Source organism: Dermacentor albipictus, chromosome 1 (genome assembly GCF_038994185.2).
Source record: "Dermacentor albipictus isolate Rhodes 1998 colony chromosome 1, USDA_Dalb.pri_finalv2, whole genome shotgun sequence".
Classification (NCBI taxonomy): domain Eukaryota; kingdom Metazoa; phylum Arthropoda; class Arachnida; order Ixodida; family Ixodidae; genus Dermacentor; species Dermacentor albipictus.
Window position 1 is genome coordinate 138299069 of NC_091821.1, and position 23722 is coordinate 138322790.

At 46.3% G+C, this 23722-nt stretch overlaps 1 protein-coding gene across 1 annotated transcript in view; it reads left to right on the top strand.

The window, feature by feature from the left end:
- Window positions 1-549: 549 nt before the first annotated feature.
- The window catches only part of LOC135911822 (dual specificity protein phosphatase 22-like), a 101572-nt gene continuing 78399 nt past the window's right edge, over window positions 550-23722 (top strand). The window contains exon 1 of the mRNA XM_065444160.1: window positions 550-717. The gene's annotated coding sequence lies outside the window, so the exon portion shown is untranslated. The remainder of the gene's footprint in view (window positions 718-23722) is intronic.

The window sequence follows — 23722 nt, forward strand, 5'->3', positions numbered from 1 at the left end:
TCAGCGAAAAGAGCCAACCAATAAGTCGTCTAATTAAAACCGATAAAAGTAAGCCCTATCTTTCGAAAAATCTAAACAGTGAAAAGATGACCTTAACTATATATAAAAAGCCAGATCTTTCTTTTTCACTTCGCCCTAGGCTTGAAATCGCGCCGACGCAGCCGGCCAGCTGCGATTTCCGTTCTCAATCAAGAACAATACTCTACAAGGATAAAGAGCAAGCAGACGAGAACGACACTCCAGGGGGCGGATTCTCTAAGGATAAGAAAATACTGCACTTCCGGGCATGAAGGCGAATGCCGAGAGGTCTCAGAAGACCGTAGTCGGATTCATGCCCTCAGTGCACTGCTGTTTCCCTTCCTCCTCCAACTTATTTCCCGCGGTCCCCTTTCTCGGAGCGTCCCTTACGCGTCCCCTTAGCACCCTGTTCTTTCCTCTCGGCCTTTTGCCGACTCACGCTGCAAAAGCAACAACCAGCCGCGGCCGCCAGGGGGCGCGGAGGCAGCGGAGCCGCGGGCCTGCGCGAGACGGGGCCATCGATTGGGGAGGGCCGGCGCTAATCGAAAGCGCCGCGTAGAGGTACACCAGCTGGGCCGGCGGAGCATGTGCGGTCCCCTGGCCCGCAATGCATGGCAGCGCGGCCTACGCGCACGACGTCCCACCGACGCCCGCCGCGCCAGCGCGCCCCGTCCGATGCCCAGCCTCGACGCCCACGCGGTAAGTTGCTCGACGAAAGAAGGAGGGGGGGCAGCCCCGGCCCGCGCACGCGACTCGGGACCCGCATTGTTTCGCGAGACGCGAGCGGCAGAAAGGCGCGCTCCCCCGACGAAACGCCGCCGTGGCGAACCGACGGTGGCGGATCACACGCAGGCCCAGTTCCTTTAAAGCCGTCGCGGCCTTGGGCGTCCGCGTGACACGGCTGCCCGAGAGCTCACAGACCTCGCATTGCCGTCTTCTCGCCGCAGCTGGTTGCCACTGGGCTTCCGGTCCAGCTGCGCTCGCGTTCCGCTGTCCAGTAATGCAGTCGATTTTCTTTTGGAATGCAGCGCCGGGTTCTGTTCACCGATAAGGAGACTTGAACCAATTTTTCCGCATCACTGAAAGAAAAACGCTGGCCAGCGAAGAACACGCACGCCTTGCCAACAAGCGGCGCTGTGCTTTCTTCACTGGCCATTGCCTCTCACGTTAATTCTCGAACGTGCCGAAAACAGCTGCGGCGCAGCGCGCAGTGAACGCAGTGCGCTCGCATCGGACTCTATATAGTGGGCGCGAGAGAGAAATGCTTTCATGAGACATTCCGTGTGTACAGGTACATTCGTTCCGGTACACCCAATCCGTTTAAAGCACTGCACGACTAGGTAGCAAAATGAAAGTTGGGCGCCACTGCACCTACGGCTGCCTTCTCTCCCGTGATGAGCTATTCTTTGCGCCTTTTGTCGGCTACTTCTGTGAGCGCTTTTGGGGCGACTCGCAAATTCAGTCCACGTATCGCGGTTAGGAGGAGTGCGCCAGAACCGCGAAAGCGCGAGTTTCATCGAACGCGAGACAACTGCGCTAAGCGTTCGCAGTCAGCCGCGCTGTGCATGGTTCTTCGTTGTGTCACGCGCTGAGGCAGCGAAAGAAGAAGAACAAACACCGCGGCTGTCGCTGCGGCGCGATATATGGGCTCTCTTGAAATTGAGCCGTTCTGCTGATCCCCCTCCGCTGCCACCAGCGGCAACGGTCGCGCGCGTCTGTGCGTATGCTTGCGGTCCCGTGCTGCGCTCTGGAGAAAACCAGCTCGCGCGAGAAAAACAAATGGCAGCTTCGCGACGAAGCTCGGTCCTTTCTTATGTTTACGGTGCTTTATCGCCTGTCTCGGAATAACCTCACTGGCTTTGTTTTCGTTGGTCTCCTTTTTATGTCTCCGAGCCTAATCCTAACTCTGCCTAGGTTTTCTCTCTTGCTTTCTTTCTTTCGTTTTGCCCCACCCGCCACATACGGCGTACCAGTGCCCCGTCTGAAAAACACCGTTGCATATAGTTCAGGAAAGGGCGACGCGACATGAAAAAGTAGCTCAAAGGCGGATAGGAGAGACGACGATGCGCAGGAAAAGGAGGCCGGGAAATGTGGTCATACGAGCAATGAAGGCGAGCACAAAAGGAAGTGCTGTCGCCCCCCCCCCCCCCCCAGCTTTATCTCTTCAATCACAGAAGAAGACACGGGAAAGCAAGAAAAACGCTCAAACTGAGCGCGGTTTTCTGAAGCTTTCGAGAACACTGATATGCGAAGGTGTAATTTTTTTCACGTACGACCGACACTGATACACAGGGTGATCATTTTTAAGTTGTACGCAATCTTTGAGAGTAGCCTTATGCAGACAGCATAATTCCAGTCCTTGAGTTGGATTATTCAGAGAGGCGGATATTACCTGAATGAGAATTCGAAACATCTTTTCAACTATTTAACAACAATTCACTAGGTATCTTCTGAATTAATTGCTTTACCGCACGTATTGCAATTTACGAATTGTAGCCGGTGAGTTTGCAAGGCGGATCCACTTGGAAATAATTTCCAGAATGACGCAAGTTTGGAGATATATGCGTTATCAAACTCAGCGTAAATATTAACTGCTGTTCCACTTACTTTCTTTAGCAAAACGCTATTTCATGCATTGAAGCCCAAAAGTAACTGGAACGCCCACGTATTTCGTCCCACACTTTGGGAAATAATATCTCGAAACTGGTGTCATCCTGGAAATTCATTTCAAGTGGATACATCCTGCAAGCACAACGGCTACAATTCTTACATTGCAATATGGGCCGTAAAAGAACTAACTAAGAAGCTAATTAGTGAATTTTCGTTAATTAGTTGAATATCTGTTTGGATTTCTCGTGCTACTAATGTCAGCCTCTTCAAATAATTCAGCTCAAGAACAAGAATTATGCCATCTACCACCAGCTATTTCTATAAAACTTAAAAATTATCACCCCGTAGGTGAGACTTAACGTAGAAACAAAGAAATCACGCGCAACGCGGGACGTGTCAAGTTGTGAGCATTTTAAAACAAGGCACTAAAATTTCGCTACGATGGCGTTGTTGTTGTATTTCAATTACAACCGTCTCCCCACTCTATGGTATATACCAACCAATTTACTCTGCTTACCCCGCCAAACATTAAGCGTGCGGCAGCTACATCCGATATCTACGCGAAATATGTGTGTCATAAATTTTGTGAGTGGCAGTATTAGGGCGGATGTAGCCTTCCACACCTTCGGTCAACCACCCCGCCCATGCGGCTTCGCTCCGCTCTTCCGCTCTGAAAGCCGAAAATTAGGCGTCCTGAAATTTTTATTTTATTGTTGTTGTTATCTGTTTCGCGGTGGGATTGGGGAAGTTTTGCCGGAGATTCATGGTCATGTCCGTACAATCGGGAGAATGGTTCGGGAGAGTTCATAGGCATGGAATAGTTGTCCTCCCAGAGGCCTCGTTTTATTTTCCTTGTGACAGATTTTTAAGTTTTCATATCTTCAAGTTATAATTGGAATCTATCATGCCTGCTGCTCATGTATACATCGTACTATGTGTATTTCTGACGAAATTTACGTCGAAAACTATAGTTCGATAAGCCGCTTGTGCTTTGCAGTATAGGCCTAGAAGAATAAAAAATACAATGCAATTCCATGCGCGTGCGCACACGTGTGCACACGACATATCTGGTCCCATATTTATAAAGAATCTCTTACGCTAGAATTCTTTGTAAGACCAGCCAGTCCTGATGCTGGAGATATTAGTGATGACGGTCAGCCAAGGCAAGGAGCATGCCCTTACGAACGGAAAGCTTCGCGAATTCGGCCCCTGATCTTGCCGTGAAAGCGTTCTGCCCGTTGCATCTTTCACACAGCGTCTGCTGCGAACCTAATATTTACTATCGGGAACACGGTGAAAAAAATGCCATGACATGTCCGTGCAGAGTGTCCAGCCTGCACGACGTCCTCATGACGCATAAAGTGAATAAATCACATGCCAGGGATATCCATATGCTGCAGTATAGGTGTTCAAAGTTTATCTCTTGGACGCCATTGTGGTAACTGGAACGTCAGATATGTAACTGAAAAGCAAAATAAGACATCTCGAAAAACGCGTGTGCGAATGCTGAGGAAAGGCTGTTTTAACTTTAACTGTGTGATTTGTTTACGAACTTAACTTCAGCCCATTCTGAGCATGCAAGAAACAGCGTGCGACAACTTCTAACCGAAGCTCGAATACAACTTCAAGCTGGATAAACTTTACGAGCTTGGAAAGCGAAATACGCACCGTAAACTGAAAACTGGTGATCATTCCTATAGAGCACCTACCTGTGAAAGTATAAAAAGGAAGTCAAAAGGACGTAGCCGTTGAAAAGAATAAAACACAAGCATGTTTTAGAGAACAATTGTTAGGCAAACTGCTTAACGTACAGCTTGTCTTCTCGCGATCACTTGCAAACGATTTTTTAAAGTTATATTTGCTTAGGAGTGAGTATAAACGGCGAATATCTCAACAACCTTCGATTTGCAGATGACATTGTCCTCTTGAGCAACACTGGGGACGAGTTATAACAAATTATTGAGGACCTGAACAGAGAGAGTGTAAGAGTGGGGTTGAAGATTAATATGCAGAAGACAAAGGTAATGATCAACAGCCGGGCAAGGGAACAAGAGTTCAGGATTGCCAGTCAGCCTCTAGAGTATGTGAAGGAGTACGTTTACCTAGGTCAATTACTCACAGGGGACCCTGATCATGAGAACGAAATTTACAGAAGAATAAAAAGGGTTGGAGCGCGCACGGTAGACATTGTCAGATACGGACTGGAAGCTTACCATTATCATGAAAAAGCAAGGTGTACAATTTGTGCATTCCAGCGGTGCTAACGTATGGGGCAGACACTTGCAGACTGACAAAGAAGCTCGAAAACCAGTCAAGAACCGCGCAAAGAGCGATGGAACGAAGAACGTTAGGCGTAACGTTAGGAGACAGGAAGAGAGCAGTGTGGATCAGAGAGAAAACGGGGATAGCCGATATTCTAATTAACATAAAGAGCAAAAATAGAGCTGGGTAGGTCATGTAATGCATAGGTTAGATAACCGGTAGGCCATTAGGGTAACAGAATAGGTGCCAATAGAAGGAAGAGCGCGGTCGAAGACGGCAGAAGATTAGGTAGGGTGATGAAATTAAGAAATTCGCAGGCGCTAGCTGGAGTCAGTTGGCGCAGGACAGGGGTAATTGAAGATCGCAGGGAGACGCCTTCGTCCTGGCAGTGGGCATAAAGTAGGCTGATGATGACGATAATGCCGCACACTTTGTGTTCACTTAAAAACCGATCCTTCTATGTGTTGAGCTCTCAACATTAATAAAAATCTCAAGCATTCGAAGAAGCTCCCTCAGTTACACTACGTGATTGGTGCCCTGTCAGTATACTATTCAGGGATGCAAGACTTTAGTAGCAAAGTTTCGAAACACTTCACCGCTTACGACGAAACATAACATCGTATACAAAACACTTACAAACAAGGAGCACTTATAAACAATTTTTATTATTGTTTGTGAGGAAGCAAGCGGACACGTATTTGCAATGACTGTTCGCCGTAGTTGAGCAGCATCTAAGCTATGGTATTTCATGCATCAGCCGCAGTTCCATGTCCCCCATTGTAGAGTAGCAGGACAGAGTAAGCTATAGCTCAGGCCGACCTCTCTGCCTTTATGTAAATAATTTTTTGCTCTCACAGTTTCATGGTCAGTGTCTCTCGATCGTCGATGGACGTTACCCAAGTTGGCTCTGCCAACCGCAAGTTAACGAGCGACCGTCGTTGCTTTTGTTGAGCGAGGCATGCACTATACCTTAACCATCCTTCCGCCCTTGCAAATGATGTTCTCTTTCACCGCACTTGCACTCTTAACCAAGCATACATACATTTACCACCTGCCACCAGCGCTTAATTTTTAAAGAGCGAACCAAAGAGACTGAATTCACGCGAGCACTCGGACGCAATCAAGAGCTGCAGTGTATCCAGCGCTGATCTCTGACAAGTCGAGGTTTCGATAAAAGCGCAGAGGCAGAAGGGTCGGCTAATAAAAAGAGCCCAACTAATGGCGACCTCGAGCTTAATTTCCAGTTCAGAGGCAGGATGACTAGGGGCGAAGCGGGAGGTGGGGCGGGGGGGGGGGGGGGGCGCAGGCTTGACACTGACCTTGACAGCGCTGCTCCAGTTTAATTAAGGAAGAGCAATTAACTGAATTCCAATCTGATGGCGCCGCGGCTGGCGTTTGGCCGCCCCCTGATCGACTGACGCTGCACCCTGCCGCGTAACGAAGTGCGACAGTGTGACGCGTGCTGTAAAGTATAGGAGGGCACCCCAGCACCTCGGCCAGAGAGAATGCGCCCTTTCTGCCATACCGCACAGTTCATTTACCTGTCTGTTCACTGATCACCGCGCTGTTTTGCTCTTGCGATAACGAATCGACAGCCTCCCTCACGTTTACACGCCCTCGTGAGAAGCTGTGACTCGAGAAAGGGCGCCGTACTTACTGCGCAGCACATCGGCCTATCCTCTTTCTCGCGACGCAAGCGCCACATCGTTTCGCCGCCAGGAGGAAGAGGAGGAATAAACTTTATTAGTAGAAATGAGCCGACGGTCCCAGGAGATTAAATTCAATGACACATCCGCAGTAGGCCATCTGATATGTGCGAAAGTACTTCGATACCGGTAACGTCTTTATATAACGTCTTTATTTATACAGGGCGAAGGCGCTGCGAACGTGCGCCTTCGCCCTGATCCCCCGCAGAGTGTAACACGCTATTTCGTTTATTTCTGAAAGTGCCCACAAACAGCTCTACGTCTTAGCGTTGGTGCACTTGTGCTATACAGGGTGTCCCATACAGTTAAAGATGTGCAAATGCCACGTAGCGGAACAGAACCAAGATGTTGTTTGCCGTCGCTTGGAGATACTCACATTATGTTCTTGTGCATTCCGCCTAATTATATAATTAGTCTTACTTAATTATTCAACTTCGCAAATATTATAATCAGATGAAAAGTGTCAATGACGAAATTGTAGAGCAACGTGAAAAACTCCCGATGCGGCTTTCTGTTGCTCAATACGTGCTACACAAAAGTGTTTTTCCAAGCGTGAAAGCCCGCGAATGCACGTAGAATTGCCGCGTGACAGGCCGCTCGAGGCACTTTCCGTGTATTCGCGGGCTTCTTTCAGGCTCGGGCTTCTGGACACCGTAGGTGTTCAAGATCGTCAGGCGCCTGGAGCTCCCTGCGGCATGACCACTCCACAATGTCTGCCCGAAGACAGCGACCTTCAGCAAACGCTCGTCATAGCGCCATAACTTACCTCCCCACATCCTTTTCCGGGCTCGCAGTCACTCACGAAATTCGAAGAACGCGAGACACGGGATACATCGGACAAAGCTCGCAGTCGTCGGGCAAAATGTTACAGTGCAAGTCCGTCTGGTCAAAAATTAACACTGGATGACAGTTATTAACTATAGGACTCTGCGTTTTCGAAAGTTATTCTGCAGAAAAATTGGAGGGCGCTTTACAATAGATAGATAGATAGATAGATAGATGGATAGATGGATAGATGGGTAGATGGGTAGATGGGTAGATGGGTAGATGGATAGATGGATAGATAGATTAGATAGATAGATAGATAGATAGATAGATAGATAGATAGATAGATAGATAGATAGATAGATAGATAGATAGATAGATAGATAGATAGATAGATAGATAGATAGATAGATAGATAGATAGATAGATAGATAGATAGATAGATAGATAGATAGATAGATAGATAGATAGATAGATAGATAGATAGATGGATAGATGGATGGATGGATGGATAGATGGATAGATGGATAGATGGATAGATGGATAGATAGATAGATAGATAGATAGATAGATAGATAGATAGATAGATAGATAGATAGATAGATAGATAGATAGATAGATAGATAGATAGATAGATAGATAGATAGATAGATAGATAGATAGATAGATAGATATACCAGGTGGTAGCCGAATCCGCATCTTCCGCATCATGCGCGCACTGCTTTACCAATTAAGCTCTCGCAGTGGCCATCCTCCCATCCACTTTCTTCGGTGTTTGTGCATATGTACTGAAAGCTTAGCCGTGGGAGTGCTAGCCAGCGCCGCTCAAGACCAAGGTGGTAGATGCGAAATAACTTTTTTTTTTTTACCCCAGGCGTCACGCAGTACGTGAGCATAGCAGCAGGCAACTGGCCAATAAACCCTCGTATGTTATGCTTCATGGCTTCAAGACTGCCGAATTGGAGGCTCCCAACATGCGATGAACGAGAAGAATAAATGAATCCGAGGGGCTCGAGCCTTTTGCTAGTCACAACCATTTTATTATTTTTATACTTCAATTAAACATGACAGAAAATCTCTGCGACTCGTTTCTATGGCAATTTCATTCTCTGTTTCTTCGTGTGGTTGTGACTATCCATATTCTTGGGACTAAACCATTTGGCGGAAGGCCACCATCTGAGCAGCCCTCAGTGATAATAATGAAGACATATCAAAGCGATAAAGCGATCAAATTGAGGCGAACCACAGAGCAAGCACACCAGACCACCCTGTCTGTTCTTGCCCTGCGGTTTGTCTCAATTGGTAGCCGTCTTTCTTGGTTACACATGTGAACCGATCTCTTTCTTTCCTTGTTAAGGACGTCAATAAGTTAGCCCGGCTAGTAATAAATCTTTGAGGATACCGGAAGGGGGTCGATAATCGAACTGGCGTAGTTGGATAAGACGAAAGCGAACATTCTTAGAGACACGATGCCGTGGTATATGTATGCGCCTGTAGGTTATGCCGAATTCGAAACCATTTCCTCGGCGGAAGAGTCATTTACCCAGTGTTCCTTACCCATTTGGGAGATTCCGCAATCAGAAAGACAAAGAAAATTAAAAATAAGTTACCAAAGAGCTGAAAGTGAGTAAAAAAAAAAAAGAGGACTGGTCAAGTGCCTTAGCAGTAGGCTAATTCGTAGGAAGTTCTTCAGGTGTATGTACATCTTAAGAAATTTTGTCGACGCGTGCCTTGCGAATTTCGGGGGGACGCATGTCCATAATAATTACTAAACATGAACGCTATTGTACTTGTTTAGTGACCGATTATACCCCGGACGCTGGTCTCTATAAGAATAACAAACATCGTAGGTGCATTACTTCAAGTTGCTTGCTTTAGTGCAAGGCCTCGAATCTACAGGGTGCCTTAGCTAACTTTAGCCAGAGTTTAAAAATATGCAAATTCCACGTAACCGGGCAGAACAAAGGTAATGTTGTTTGCCGTCGGTTGGAGATACTCCGATGATTTCCTTCATCCTGCCTAATTCGATAATTAGTTTTAATTAATGAATCAACTTCTCAAGTATTATAATTAGATGAAAAGTCTCAATGATAAATTTTAGAGCGACATGAAAAACTCCCGATACAGCTTTCTGTTGCTCAATACGTGGTACATAAGAGTGTTTTTCCGAGCGTGAAACCCCCGAATACACGCAAAATTGTGCGACTGGCCGCTCGAGGCACTTTGCGTGTATTTATTTATTTATTTATTTATTTATTTATTTATTTATTTATTTATTTATTTATTTATTATACCTCAAAGGTCCCAGAGATGGGGTATTACATGAGGGATGGGCTTAGTTTAACAAAACAGTGATTCGAGAGCAGCCTTGAAGTGAGGAACGTCGGAGTGGTGCGTGACGTCGGCAGACAGACCGTTCCAGTCCCTTGCGGTTTAAAAAAAAAATGATCGTAGATGGGAGGTAGCCTGCGCCGGGGGAGTATACACGGCTTTTCTGTGGTTAATGCGGCTGAACTGACGTTGAGCTGGTAATATAGCTGGAATCTGGAGTGTTGAATGATAGAATTTGTGAAAAAGACACAGTCTAGAAATATGACGTCGTGATTATAGATTAGTAAGACCAACACGGGTTTTTAGTTCGGACACGCTTGCATGATAAGAATATTCGGAGTAAATAAACCGGGCTGCACAATTTTGAACTGATTCCAGTGTATTAGATAGGTTATGATGATGAGGATCCCAGACACAGCATGCATATTCTAACTTAGAGCGGACATATGCAACATAAGCTAATAATTTTACTGATGGGGGAGCAAGTCCTAGGTTCCGGCGGAGAAAACCGCGGTTCAATTTGCGGCATTGGCTAAGTTAATGACATGATGTGACCAAGTTTAGGTAGTTGAAAAGATTATGCCAAGGTATTTATGAGTCAACTGATGAGATTTCGGAGCCGTATATGGTGTATTTCCCTGATTGGTGATGCTGTCTGCGATGGAAAGAAACTAGTGAGTTTTTTTTTTTTTTTATTTGAAGACATCAAGCATTTCTTACACCACAATTCAATGCGTTTTAGGTCATTTTGAAGCAAATCCCTGTCTGAAGTGTTAGTTATGCGTCGATAAACTACAGAATCGTCTGCGAACAATCGAATATTAGAAGAGATCTCAGTAGGAAGGTCATTAATGTAAATTAGAAAGAGTCGTGGTCCGAGAACTGTGCCTTGTGGCGTAGATTATTAACTAATTAATGTACGCCCGAAAGTACAGAATATCGTTTAGATGACTGCGTCTTAGCAAATACAAACTGTTGCCGGTTAGTGAGACAGCTACGTATCCAGCATAGTACAAATGGAATAATCTTGAGACGGGAAAGGTTTAGGAGTAGCCGTTGGTGTGGAACTTTGTCAAATGCATTTTCAAAGTCTAAGAAAATCACCTCTACAGGTACGTTCAAGTAGAGGTTAGAACTTAGATCATGAAGAAATAAAGCTAGTTGAGTGTCACATGAAAGACCTTTACGGAAGCCATGTTGAGCAGGATGAAATAGGTTATTGGATACTAAAAAGTTTATTAGCTGAGAGTAAATAACATGCTCCATTAGTTTGCAACAAACACTGGTGAGTGAAGTGGGACGATAACTAGAGCACAACGATGGAGGACCTTTTTTGGGGACTGGAACAATCGTGCCTACTCTCCAGTCTTCCGGCACCACTCCTGATGACAATGACTGCTGAAAAATAGCACATAAAATCGCGCTGACATTTGTTTTGGTGTTTTTAAGCACTTTAGCCTTTATTTCATCGACACCAGACGATGATGTAAGTTTTAATGAATCAATTAGTTTCTCAGCGCCGTAAGGACAAAAGGTAACATCAGGCATGACTGCATGATCCAAAAGAGGGAAGCGAGGTAATCTGTTCAATTGTGAAGACGGAAGAAAAAGTACGGTTAAGTTGTTCAGCAGTTTTGCAATCCGGAATACGATGGTTATATTCATCAAACAGAGCTAATGGCTGGGAGTTATTAGGGTTAACAACCTTCCAGAATTTTGGGGGGTTATTTCTTAACATAGTCGGCAGCGTTTGCGAAAAAAAAGTGAGTTTTTCTTTATTGTCTAGAGCTTCGAATTCTTTTTCTGCAATGTAATATTTATTCCATGCGCTTGCGTTGTTAAGTCGTTTAGCCGAGCGAAAAAGCCTTTTCTTTTTATTGTTAAGACGCTTTAGTGTGATGTTAAACTACGGGGATGACTGTTTCTCGGTTAGGGTGATAACGGGTACGTATCTTGCGAGCACATCGAGCGTCTTGTTTTTAAAAGGCAGCCAGTTAGTGTCGACAGAACGCATAAAAAAACTCGTGTGGAATGAAGCAGCAAAATGGGCGAGTTCCGAGTTAATTGAGGAGTAATTCCCTTTGTCATACAGTCTGATCACTTCGGTTATCTTTGTAGGTTGTGTAAGCTGACAGGAGTACGATGCAGGGATTATGGAATGATCACTAAGACCAGGCAGATGCGTCATTGCGTATACTTTGTCGGGATCAGAAGCAAAATCGAGGTCGAAAAAAATAATAAATAAATTGAGGGTTTTGACGTGCCAAAACCACTTTCTGATTATGAGCACGCCGTAGTGGAGGACTCCGCAAATTTCCACCACCTGAGGATCTTTAACATGCACCTAAATCTAAGTACCACGGGTGTTTTCGCCTCCATCGAAATACGGCCGCCGTGGCCGGGATTCGATCCCGCGACCTCGTGCTCAGCAGCCCAACACCATAGCCACTGGGCAACCACGGCGGGTAAAAATGACGTCGAGTATGTTGAAGAATTAAAAATTTGGCGTGTAGGTTCAGTGACAACTTGCGTTAATCGAAAGGTTAGGCATGAGTTAAGAAAATCGCTTTCGGTACTGTGTTGCGAAGTTGCTGATGTTAGGTTAGTCTAGTTTATTGCGGGAAAGTTAAAATCACCAAACGGTAACATAGGAGAGTGGTGATGTAATTCAGTTACCGAACGCAATGATTCAGTTACCGAACGCAATGTTTCGTGGAAATCTGCAACAAAGTTAGGATCATTACCAGGGCGGCGATAGCAGACTGCGATTATTGTGGGTGGGTAAGAGGCGCTACACACGATGTAAAGAAATTCTAAGGAGGGTTCTTTCACGCTGGGGAAAACACTTTTATGTACCACGTATTGAGCAACAGAAAGCAGTATCGGGAGTTTTTCATGTCGCTCTAGAATTTATTATTGACACTTTTCATCTCATTATAATACTTAAGAAATTGATTAATTCATTAAAACTAATTACCTAATCTGGCGGAACGAAAAAAAATAGTTTCAGTACCTCCAAGCGACGGTAAACAACATTACCTTTGTTCTGTCCAGCTACGTGGCGTTTGCATATTTTTAAACTGGCTAAATTTAGCTGGGACACCCTATATATACAGGGTGCTTCACGTAATTTGAACCTAGTATCTTAAAAGAAGTGGTTAGCCGCAGCTCAATGAAGCCAAAGCATATGGTTTACCGTCACGTGGCGCTCCTTAACGTATATTTATAGACGGCTTAATTAGTTCATTAACTAAGGTGAATTATGCAAATTTTCTCATATTCACTTTAGGGCCATGTGCGTTTCGTTGCGTCATAGTGCGGGTTCAGAAAGGACCGATCCAATTCTTTGCGGCAACGTCCAGGCTGCGTGGTGATTTTTTTTTTTTCGGCATTTAAGGAAAGCCTGAGAAATATGAAATGAAACCACGTGACTGCGCTCGTGCGCTGTCGTATTGCAGCGCTCTTTTCAACCGCGCTTCGTGCAAGAGAGCAGTGCGCGCGGACCGTGGCGAAGTGAGAGGCCGTGGCTCTATACGTCGGCTTCACAGTGCGTCAGCATAATTGGCGGTGGCCCACGGAAAGGAAGCGCCGTCGTCCCCGATAAGCGATAGGCTCGACGCACGGTTGAGGGCGCTGCAATACGACAGCGCAGTCACGTGGGTCTTATTTCACATTTCGCGGGATTTCTTTAAACGCCGAAAGAAGTAACCACGCAGCATGTATACGTTGCCGCGAAAAATTGGATCGGTCGTTTCTGAATCCCCGCTATAACGCAACGAAACACACCTGGCCCTAAAGTGAATATTAACATTTTTGCATAATTCATCTTAGTAAATAACTAAATAAGCGGAAAATTTTTAAAAATATACTCTAAGGAGCGCCACATGACGGCAAACCATATGCCGCTGGTTTTATTCAGCTGCGGCTAACCACTTTCTTTTTTAAAACCTCGTCACAAGCTACGCGAAATACCCTGTATGCATCTTCGCACAGCAGGGAACCGACGTTTCTTGGCCCTCCGAAAGTCATATAATACAGCGTTCATTAGTACTTTTACGTGGTAATATTGTGTAGATTATTCGGCAAGGTCACAAATGGGTCGCAGATTGAAACTTATGCTCTACGTCCCCAATCCCGTGCAGTGCTGTGAGTGCTAGGATTCGCGTCAGTGTGTTCTGAAGCAGGGAGGAGATGTCGCCCATTGTGCGCTACTAAACATTCCGTGATGCTTCCGTTCAACCGGCGCTGCGCGGAGGGCGATCACAGGCCGACAATAAAGGAGCCCTTTCTCTGGCTCTCTTTTCAAGTTGTCTCACGCAACCCTCGTTTCACTGCGATGGAATATATATAGTCGTTCGACAAAAACTTTGTTGTGACTTGAAAAACCTGTTCCGTTATAATGTTGACCGAGTGGTTTCAATAGCGCTGATGCTGCGTATTTTTTTTTTAATCGCGAACGAAAAGAGATCCGTGTATCTTGCAGCAGAAAATGAGTCATCCTAAATTCTTGGATGAAAGAAAAAGGGCGAGGCATTACGCAAGTGAACACACTGTTTCCCTGAACAGCTGTAAACTGCGATAAGAAGGTAGTAAAATCAGCGGTACAGCACCGAGAAACGTCGTTTTGTAATCTCGACCGCCTCGGTTCTCCGGCCGATTCTATGTTTCGAAATGCCGGATCCTTTAGACGAAGCTCGTTTGCGCTAGACGACGTCCTTACTCTTAAACAACCTCAACCTCACAAGCGGCGCGCCTGACAACGTTCAAAGGAGGACAGGCGGCTCCATGCTCGCTTCTCCAAATCGATCGCTTAAAACAAAATTCTCGATCCTCGCGCGCCACGCTTTCTCAAAATTATGAAACCATTTTCTCGACTGGAGCCCAGTATACCGGGCACCAGGCAGTCTTTTATTTAATCCGTTTAGACCATTCAGGGCAGGCACATTCCTTCCTTTCACTTTGCGCCGATTCATAAAATGGGCACATCTGGACAAACGCAGGAAGCGACGACTGGTCGACGCGGAAATAGAGAACGGCAGCGATGGACCTCCCGGAACGGTACGGGGCACCCGTTCACTGCATCACACCGGTGCTCACGCGCGCGCATTTATCAAGAAAGGAATCGAGCGGCCTGGATGCGTTTCCCGCCCGTAATACACTGGCCGGCAAAACGGCGACAGCGTGTATGCGGTCAACACACTAGATACGAATTTTACGCCCCTGCTGTTGCACTTGACTTAGTATCGATAACAAGATTCAAGGTCAGAGCCGAATTTAGTACGCCGTCTTATTTGCTAAAAATATCTCACGAGATGGAGGCAGTACAGCAACGAGCGCTCACGCGAGCACCGAACTGCAAATTGAAAGTCATGCGAACTAGACCTTTTCGTAACATGCCTCTGATTCTCCAGAACGAAACAACAGTGGTGCCCTTGAAGCTGCTTTGTCAAGCCAGACGTCGAGAGTTGTTCTGTGAGCTCTCGTGCGTCACGTGCGCATGAGAGCTGCAACGACCGAAAGGGGTAACGATCGAATCTGCAACGACCGATTGAGGTACTACGCCAGCAATTTAATAATGCATACGAGCGCGCATCCTTCTGCGGATTGCAGATCGTGCTGCTGTGCGCCACGTTGTTGTGAAGTGAGGATCCTGGGCAGGAGTACAGATAAAACCGCGCGGTAACTGCTAGGGGCATACCCTATTCCTGTCTATGGTCAAGCTTGTGTTAGTCAAACATCTGTTTCCTTATTTTGAATTGGGATTGAAACTGCTACGTTTGTCGCATAGAAGATGGCTTGTCCTTTGCTCTGTACCGCCCCCTGGTGTCGAGAATGTTATCGCGATATATATCTAGCAAGCTTTGTGCTTAATAAACAGGTTTAGTATAACGCCGTCTTTCGGCTCGATTTGTCGCTGCTAACCTTTCCTTTCAAGTATTTCTGCTCCACAAAATCACGTCGGTCTGTCGCTGCTCATAAGAGGGTCCAAGCAGCACATTTTTTTTTTTTTTTTTACTGACCAGAGTGCAGTTAGGACTGCCTGTAATGGCACCAAGCAGCAAAATATATAGCGGACAGTCGGTTACTTTCGTGCAACAAAATAAGTGCCCCTTTAACCGACGTCAGAAGCGTAGTTGTGAAGGGGGAAAAAATACGCAAACGTGGAAAGCGGATGGTGAGGTCACCGTCAAATTCCCGCACCAGTCATACAGAGCTGTTTCTTTTTTTTTTCTTTTTTTGTCAAGGGTTGGTGACCTCTGCGGACTGCGCAGAATAACATAGAAGTGTGCCAGAAGAAAGCTTATTAACTGTAACGAAAGACAAAAGTAGCAATTGTGACATAGATGATGTCAGCGCGCGTGCGTCACACAAGCGCCGTGACGCACGCGCACTGACACAACAGTGGAGACCCCTGTCAGGGCGTCTGGCGCCTGCTGGCGTATTCCGACAGTTGCGCGATTCGGGGCGGCACGGCGACGCTTACTGCTGCCCAGGTTCTTCGCGAGAAAAAGCTAGAAAACAAAGTTCGGCTTTCAAATGCGATTTTCCCGGCCAAGAAAGTATACTTTACTTCCGAACAAACGTTGAGAAAGATGACGAATGTTGACCCACCAGCTTAGCACGAGTTTGTCCTTCGGTGATCGATCGACTCGTACGCTGACCCAACGGCGAAGTCAAGTGCGCGGCGAAGAATCCAACCAGGCATAGAGAACATAAGAACCGACAAGTCCGTCATTTTGAACAATCAGAACTGCGCCAAACCTATACGACCGCTTTTGTAGACAATACGAGACAAACGACGCAGCAGGGTCCTCGTTTACGGGAGTAAAGCTCCGCCTGAACATCGGCCGAACGCGACTCTCCTCCCCGTCGGTATCTCATTCAGGAATTGAAATAAAAAGAGGAGGGGAAAAGGGAAAAGAAGTCGTTATCGCTACACACATAAGATGTATCCCATGGAAGTAGAGCTCTCTTTTCCAACGCGAAAATACAGAGACGGCGGTTGGTTCGATCATATATCTCGATTACGAGTGGTGCACTCACAACTACTGCACTAGCGCTTGTATGCAGGAGTCTCCGTGGAGAGGCATTGCGCCTGTCGCGTGGTCCTTCGGCTGCGCCCATCCTTGCTGAACAAGAAGAATGACTTCACAAAGGTTACAGAGTTGCAAATACCTGTTCACCGTGCCGAATGCGCTCGCTCCTCGTTAAAGCAGACTTCTTTTTTCCCGACCAAGACTGCGCAAAGAGTATTCGTAAAAAATCTGCGTGAAATAAATGTTCCCACACCTCGACGTTTTTTACTCTGCCTCGCTGTATGCACATGAACGAAAGTTCTCAAACCGAGATAATGCGACAATTCTAAATGTTTTCCTCGTCGCCCTTGGTCAGTGGTTGTAGCGGTGGTTCGCATATGCTATCACCAGCATCGACTGGTCGTTCGCGGTGGATGACGAGAAAGGAATGGAATCGAGCGAAAGGAACTGCTACAGTATGCAGGCCTTGGACTCCGCTACTTTGACGCTCATTATTTTTTACAAACCGCCTTGCAGCGTGAAAGCTGCTCAAAGTTCATTGAATGAGCGACAACGGACTGCGCGCTGGTTGAATTCGACCACGGAGCTTCCGCTTCTCGCATTTGCGCATTTCCGGATTCGCCGACGGGCCAAGCTCCGCCCTTGCGCACTGAATATCCGTTATATGTAGAGTACGGTGACGTTCCCTGGTGTCCTCTTTCCCCGCTTTTGAACTGCAAATTGTGAAAAGAATGAGTACGAGAAAGGCGTAGAAAGTGCGAGCGCATTTTTAAAGAGAAAAATTAACGACCTATTCCCATCTGTGAAGGTGGATGACCAGCGAAGCTGCTGAAAACCACCACTACAACTCCTGAGGGTGGTATGCGATGCTTTATGGCTTTGTAGTAATGGTATTCTTGTGCTATGTTAGAGCAGAGTCCTCCCACTCTGGTTAAAGTAATGGTAGGAATGGGAGTAATCGTAATTTTCACAGCACGCCGCCGCCCATAACGGTGCTGCAACAACATTCAAATCAGTTGCTAGGCTGCTTAACTTATATACGAAAGTCTAGGAACGTCACACCCCACGTCGAAAGCTGGCGCCGCCACGGCAGCTTGCGTAACAGTAATCTTTACAGGAAAAGGTTTGCGGGAAGAGCTACGTGCTTCGCATTCCTATTACGAGTGCCTTATCATCAATTATGTGGTTCGGATGCTTTTTTTTAGTTTGTTCTCTAAATAAACGTATGCTGTTCTGTGTGTTGTATGCGTGGTTCCAAAGAATGTAAGCACTGTCCGCTTCACTTTGCCGAGTGCTTGTAGCCTCTGCCTTACGGAGCTATGAGCCATTACATGTTTTGCTTGCTTACGGGGGGTATGAGCCATTGATGATATCTTTTGTTGACGGAGAGCAAAATACACGGAACCCTAGCCATATACAGCTTCGCTGTAGCAATTTCTAATCGTTTTGTGGGATGAGAAGCGGGGCATCAGTCTAGGCGCATGCTATGGCATCATAACGACAGTTTCCGCGTCGGCCTCCCTTATGCTTGACTCGTCACTTGACGGCGCGTAGTGCAGACAGCTGCGTGTTTACCGAATTGACCTCGCTAGATTTGATGAATAACAAGGAGTGACCATGCGCTAAGCCTGCTACTGCTGAGGTCAGATAAAATGCGTGATGCTGAGTTCTTTCGACCTTTATACGTATATGCCATCACAGCCGAGCACAACAAGTAAAACCACCCCTACAGAGAAGGCGTCCAGCATATAAAGATAACTTATCCAGTAGAGCGTGCTGTTTGTATGAAACGTTTGCGAAACCAAAGCAACGTGAAAAATATTCACGGTAGCAGTATGTCACTGCTCTTGGAACAAGCATTAAATCATTAAATTATTCTTCACTGTTCCTTTTCTTTTTTGTTTTTTTGTGATCTGACAAAAAATCGGGCGTTCCAGTGTGGGAACAACACAGGAAATTATTTTAGTACGTGCGAATATCATTACTAATGCTGGCATGAACTCATCTCTTTTTTCTGCCTGCCACTGCAATCAAAATCTTCTTATTGCTCATTTTACCGCATGTCGGAGCAGAGGAATAGCTGGCGACTCCGACAAGTGTGAATTACCATCTCTCTAAACATACGTTTTTCTTTATGCCTCGCTAATAACCCGCCGTGGTTGCTCAGTGGCTATGGTGTTGGGCTGCTGAGCACGAGGTCGCGGGATCGAATCCCGGCCACGGCGGCAGCATTTCGATAGGGGCGAAAACACCCGTGTGTTGAGATGTAGGTGCACGTTAATGAACCCCAGGTGGCCGAAATTTCCGGAGTCCTCCACTACGGCATGCCTGATAATCAGAGAGTGATTTTTGCACGTAAAACCCCAATTTTTTTTTTTATGCCTCGCTAGTAATTCGTGTGACTTCTAACGCATGCGCACGCGACAGTCTCGAAATTCCATCCATGGGGCGGTGACATCTATATGACGAAATAGATTACTTCAGCGACTTCGTCGTCGACGGCTGTCTTTAAAACTATAGACTGCGAACTATACGTATGCGGCCTTATACAGTTTTCGTGGCTACGATCGATGGTGATATTAGCCATCGCCATAGTGTTCGTCCCACAAGGTGGGTTGCTCAACCCTACGTTGTTCAGCGTTGACCGGTCTTTCTTAAAAGCGATTATCCGTACACTGCAACACTGTACACATCACTGCGTACGATGACATCTGTATCTGGACTTCCGCAGCCACGCGTAGGCAATCGTTTGCAAGATTATAACGGTACGAGCCTTCTACAACGAAGTGCATATCAGGGACTACAACTGCCGAAAACAAAGCGTGCCGCCGTCGCATTCATGCGCCAGGTCCATGTGCTGCTACTCAATTACTATCGATGGCCACGTGATTCCTTACGTCACCCGCCATAGCTTCCTTTTCCTCGGCGCAGAATAACAAGCTAGCGGAGTCTACCTGATGCAGAACTCCCTGCCGTTTTCGATATCATTGTCGACTCTCTCTCCATACACTACGGATATTTCCTGCGTCTATTGCAAGCGCAGCGAGTTTTTATGCAACTAAGATACAAAACGCCTCGGTGGCAGTATCGTCAGTGTAGCAACAAGCAGGGACTCAAGGCAGATTGTGCCCGTCGCAAATGAAAGTCATGGTTGTTGAAAACACCTAGCTCCTACGAAATAGAAATTTTGACTGCGAGGTTGAAAGCAGAAAAATACGCAACACAATAAAAGAGAAAAAACAGTAACATTGTTCGTTTTCTTCCTTGCGTTTTCGATCCCCCTTTTCTTTCGTTTTTTTTTTCTTTAATGCGAAAGTTTTATATGCCCAATTACGCGAAGATCCGTCGTAGTCGGTGGCGTGACCAATCGATGGTACCAAAAATAGCCGACGGCGCAAAGAATAAAAACAAGTCAAAAAAGCTCGGATCGACGTCAAATTTCTCAGGGAGGTTCCTGTAACGAAAGTGAATTAATGCCCTTGAAAAGGAAACGGCGTGCACTTCAGTCTCGGTAGGAATCCAACCCGGACCTCTCGGGTGCGGGACGGGCACGCCTCCCCGACGCCACGTCGGCTCCAAGGCACTGGCTGACTAAAGGTGTGGCCTATTGCGTGCGTCATTGGGCACGTGACAGCGCAGCCAATGGGGAGGAGGTGGCCCCACGTCTTGATTGTATGAAATGAGCGCGCTGCCTCACTCCCGTCACTTGCTTTTCGGATTTCATCGGTTCGGTGTCTACTGCGGTGGACTCTCGACGCCACGTGATGAGTGTATGAAATGAGCCGGTCTGTGGCCAATATATACGCAAGCACACACACCGAATTAGCAGAAAGAACTTTATTCCATGTCGAAAACATCAATCGAAAACATTTCACCAAAGGGACTCTGGTGCTTTAGCATTCGCACACGTAAACAGTCTTAAGAGGAAGCTTTAGCTCGAGCCCAACTCCGACGCCGCCTATTCGAATACATGTAAAACGCAAAAACGTTTTTCTGAGATAGCCCCTGGACCCATTTTAATGTAATTGGCTGCATTTGAGAGGGAAAGTTATATTCTAGTGACTGTGGAAAGCGGCACTTTCGCTTAAGGGCCTAAATATCGTTACAAATTTTTCAGAAATTTGGAAGTTTGAAAAAGATAGAAGCACGAAGTTTACAAACAAATAGTTCTGCATCACAAACAGATATCGCTGTTCTGTAAGCGGCATCCGTTAGATCATTGAAAGCGGATAAATTCGATGTGTCATTGTATATCTTACGTGAATTTGTTACGTTGTGTTCAAGGGTTCTGCAAAAGCTGTATTTCCGTATTACTAAAATTTTGAGATTCATTTGTAACATATAAATTTTGTCCGCTTTATATGCACTATTACATGCAATTCACAGAATTGTGGTATCTTTCTTCATTGCTGAGTTGTAAACTTGATAGTTTCGTTTTCTGAAAATTTTCGATTTTTGCCAATTTTTAATAAAAAATTCACGACCTAAACAAAAAATTTGAAACTAACAGTTACTAGATTTTACGTTTTTTTTTAATGCAACCAACCTCGCCAAATTTGGTGCAGTGGGTTACCGAGAAAAACGAATTCTCCTTTTACATGTGTTTGGATAGAAGCACCCGAGCTTTTTAAAATTTTTTTCAACCGAATTAACTCGTAGTTCGGTTGACGGAGCCTAACCTTGCAAGAATATTATCGCTGGGTAGCTATCGACGAGTCGTGTAGTGTTGCGTGAGAAAAACAAATAAAAAAGAAAGTACTCCTCTCGTAGTGTCATACACGTAACTGTGCAGAGGTCATCACGTCGAAAAACGTTCGGCTCATGACAGTACACAGTGAAGCTGCCTTAGAAGAGGCAAGATGGAACTCAGAACCACAACGCTTGAAGTACTCATAAATTGATTGCTGCTTTGTGTTCGGGTAGCCCCCTTCCTTTACTTTTCCCGAACACTGCATGTGATGCGGGCGATGTGAATAAGCATTCTCCGTCGATAAATAATGCGAGAGGCCCAAGCAAGATTGCCTTACAACGTGATTATCGCGCAGAGCCTAGAGGTATGCCACTATCCCTGCAGACGGCTAGACTTGGGCTTGTCTTCTGGTCTTTTCCGCGGATACGTCTGCTCTCCGCGCAAGAAGACATGGAGCGGAGTCGCATTCAGAGGGCTTCGAAATAGTTCTCCACAGCGTGCGCTGCTAAAAGGGCAAACGGGATCCGAAGGCTACAGCGCCGGCGGCTTCTTGCTCCCCGCCGACGCGAGAATGGCGCGGGCAGAGTTGATGAACGGCCGCGTGAGCCTGCGGAGCGGTGCCATGCTCGGACGGGGGAGATTGTTTCTCACAGCGGCGGCCGCAGATTCCGAGGCATTGCGCCAGACGACCGAGACGGAGCGCCCCTACGGTGGCGCAGCCCAGAGTTTGTTTGTCGAGAGGCGCGCCCTTTTCGAGGCACCACCGACACCGCAGCCCGCGGCGCAAATAATGAAAAGCGCCGCTTAGCTACCAGACACCCAGCGTCCTTTTTTTTTTCTCTCACTGTCTTCTTTTCGGCGGTTTGCCTTTCGCCTTAAGGAGCGGAGCAAACAATTCGAGGAGCCGCCTGTTAAGCCAGCGGATCCCGGTCAGCCCGAACACGAGAAGTTGTAATTAGTTTACCTGAAAAGGAGGCAAGGGAGGTCCGTTCTTTGGTAGTCATATATGCCGTGGGGAGCTGTTTGACCCGCGCCCGACGCCACAAATTCTCTTTTGTTATTGTTATTTCTTCGATTCCGTACCGCTTTCTGGTACCGTTCTGCTGGGACTAGGATTCTCTAATGCGGGAGTTTGTTTAACTGAGTGAAAGCTTTTCTTCCTTTTTCTTTTTTGTTTTTGCTTTTCTTTTTCTTTCGCATGAACTGCACAACAATACCAAAAACGCGCGAGTAAGATTTAGGCGCGAAGCTGCGGGCGCTTTTTTTTTAATTTCGCATCTCCTATTTCTGAGCTTGTTACGCGTCTCACTTCAAAACTCGGTCGGTCATTATTTAGCATGCAGCTCTAGCTGTTCGTGAAGCAGCACGGCCCTTATTCATACGCCAAGAAACCAAAAGAAAGGCCGGTTACACTCCCCCCCCCCCCGCACCCCTATTTCTTTCACGAGAATAGTATGCTAGCTTTGCTTCAGTTATTTGACAAACCTAATTAGTTTGTTTCCTGGTGTTTTCCGAGTAGTCTATCTTCGCTCTTAGTGAGCACATTGTATAAGAGAACAGCGAGGTATATAGTACAATGAAAAAGAAATACGTCGGTTTGTAGACTATACGAGTCATTTATCGGACACGTGACCTCCCCCAACCCTGGGTGGCTTCCTACAGCCGCCACTCGAGGCAGCGTAGATCTTAGAGGCCAGCAAGTACGCTGACAGAGGTGGCCTGCACTGAGGCCTCCTGGACGAGTGCAGCTCGTCCTTTTGGTATGTGTTCTCCCGTTGAGAATTTCGGAAGAGAGACATTCGTCCGCGGCTTAATTTGTGTTTGGGTCGGCAGATGACAGTACGTGCTTTCGTAATCGTATTGCTTCTACGTCTGGAGTGAATTTTTCGGTCGGCAACAAGCATTTTCAAAATGGCGCCTGACGGAGGCGATGCGTGTATCGCTGGCCCATCTTCCTGAAACAGAAGCATTTCTTCGTCTTTTTCTTCTTCCAACGGTGATGGTTCCGACAGCGAGGTGTGCATCCTTTCAGAAAGCGAAGACAAGCGTGATTAAGTCGGCAGCTCCTCGGACGGAAAAGACAAAGAGGAAAGCTCAGAGCACGACAATGCAAAAGGATTGGTCGTTACGCTTCCTGTGATACTGCCTCTTGGGGCCTCGGCTCTACGACACTGCATTAGGAACGTATATGATGCCATATTTAACTTTGTAAGAGAAACAAAGAGAGTGCCACGTTAATTTTATCGTTTTACTTTCTTCACTACGAACACAAAAATATTAACTTCAAAGTTTAATATAATAGA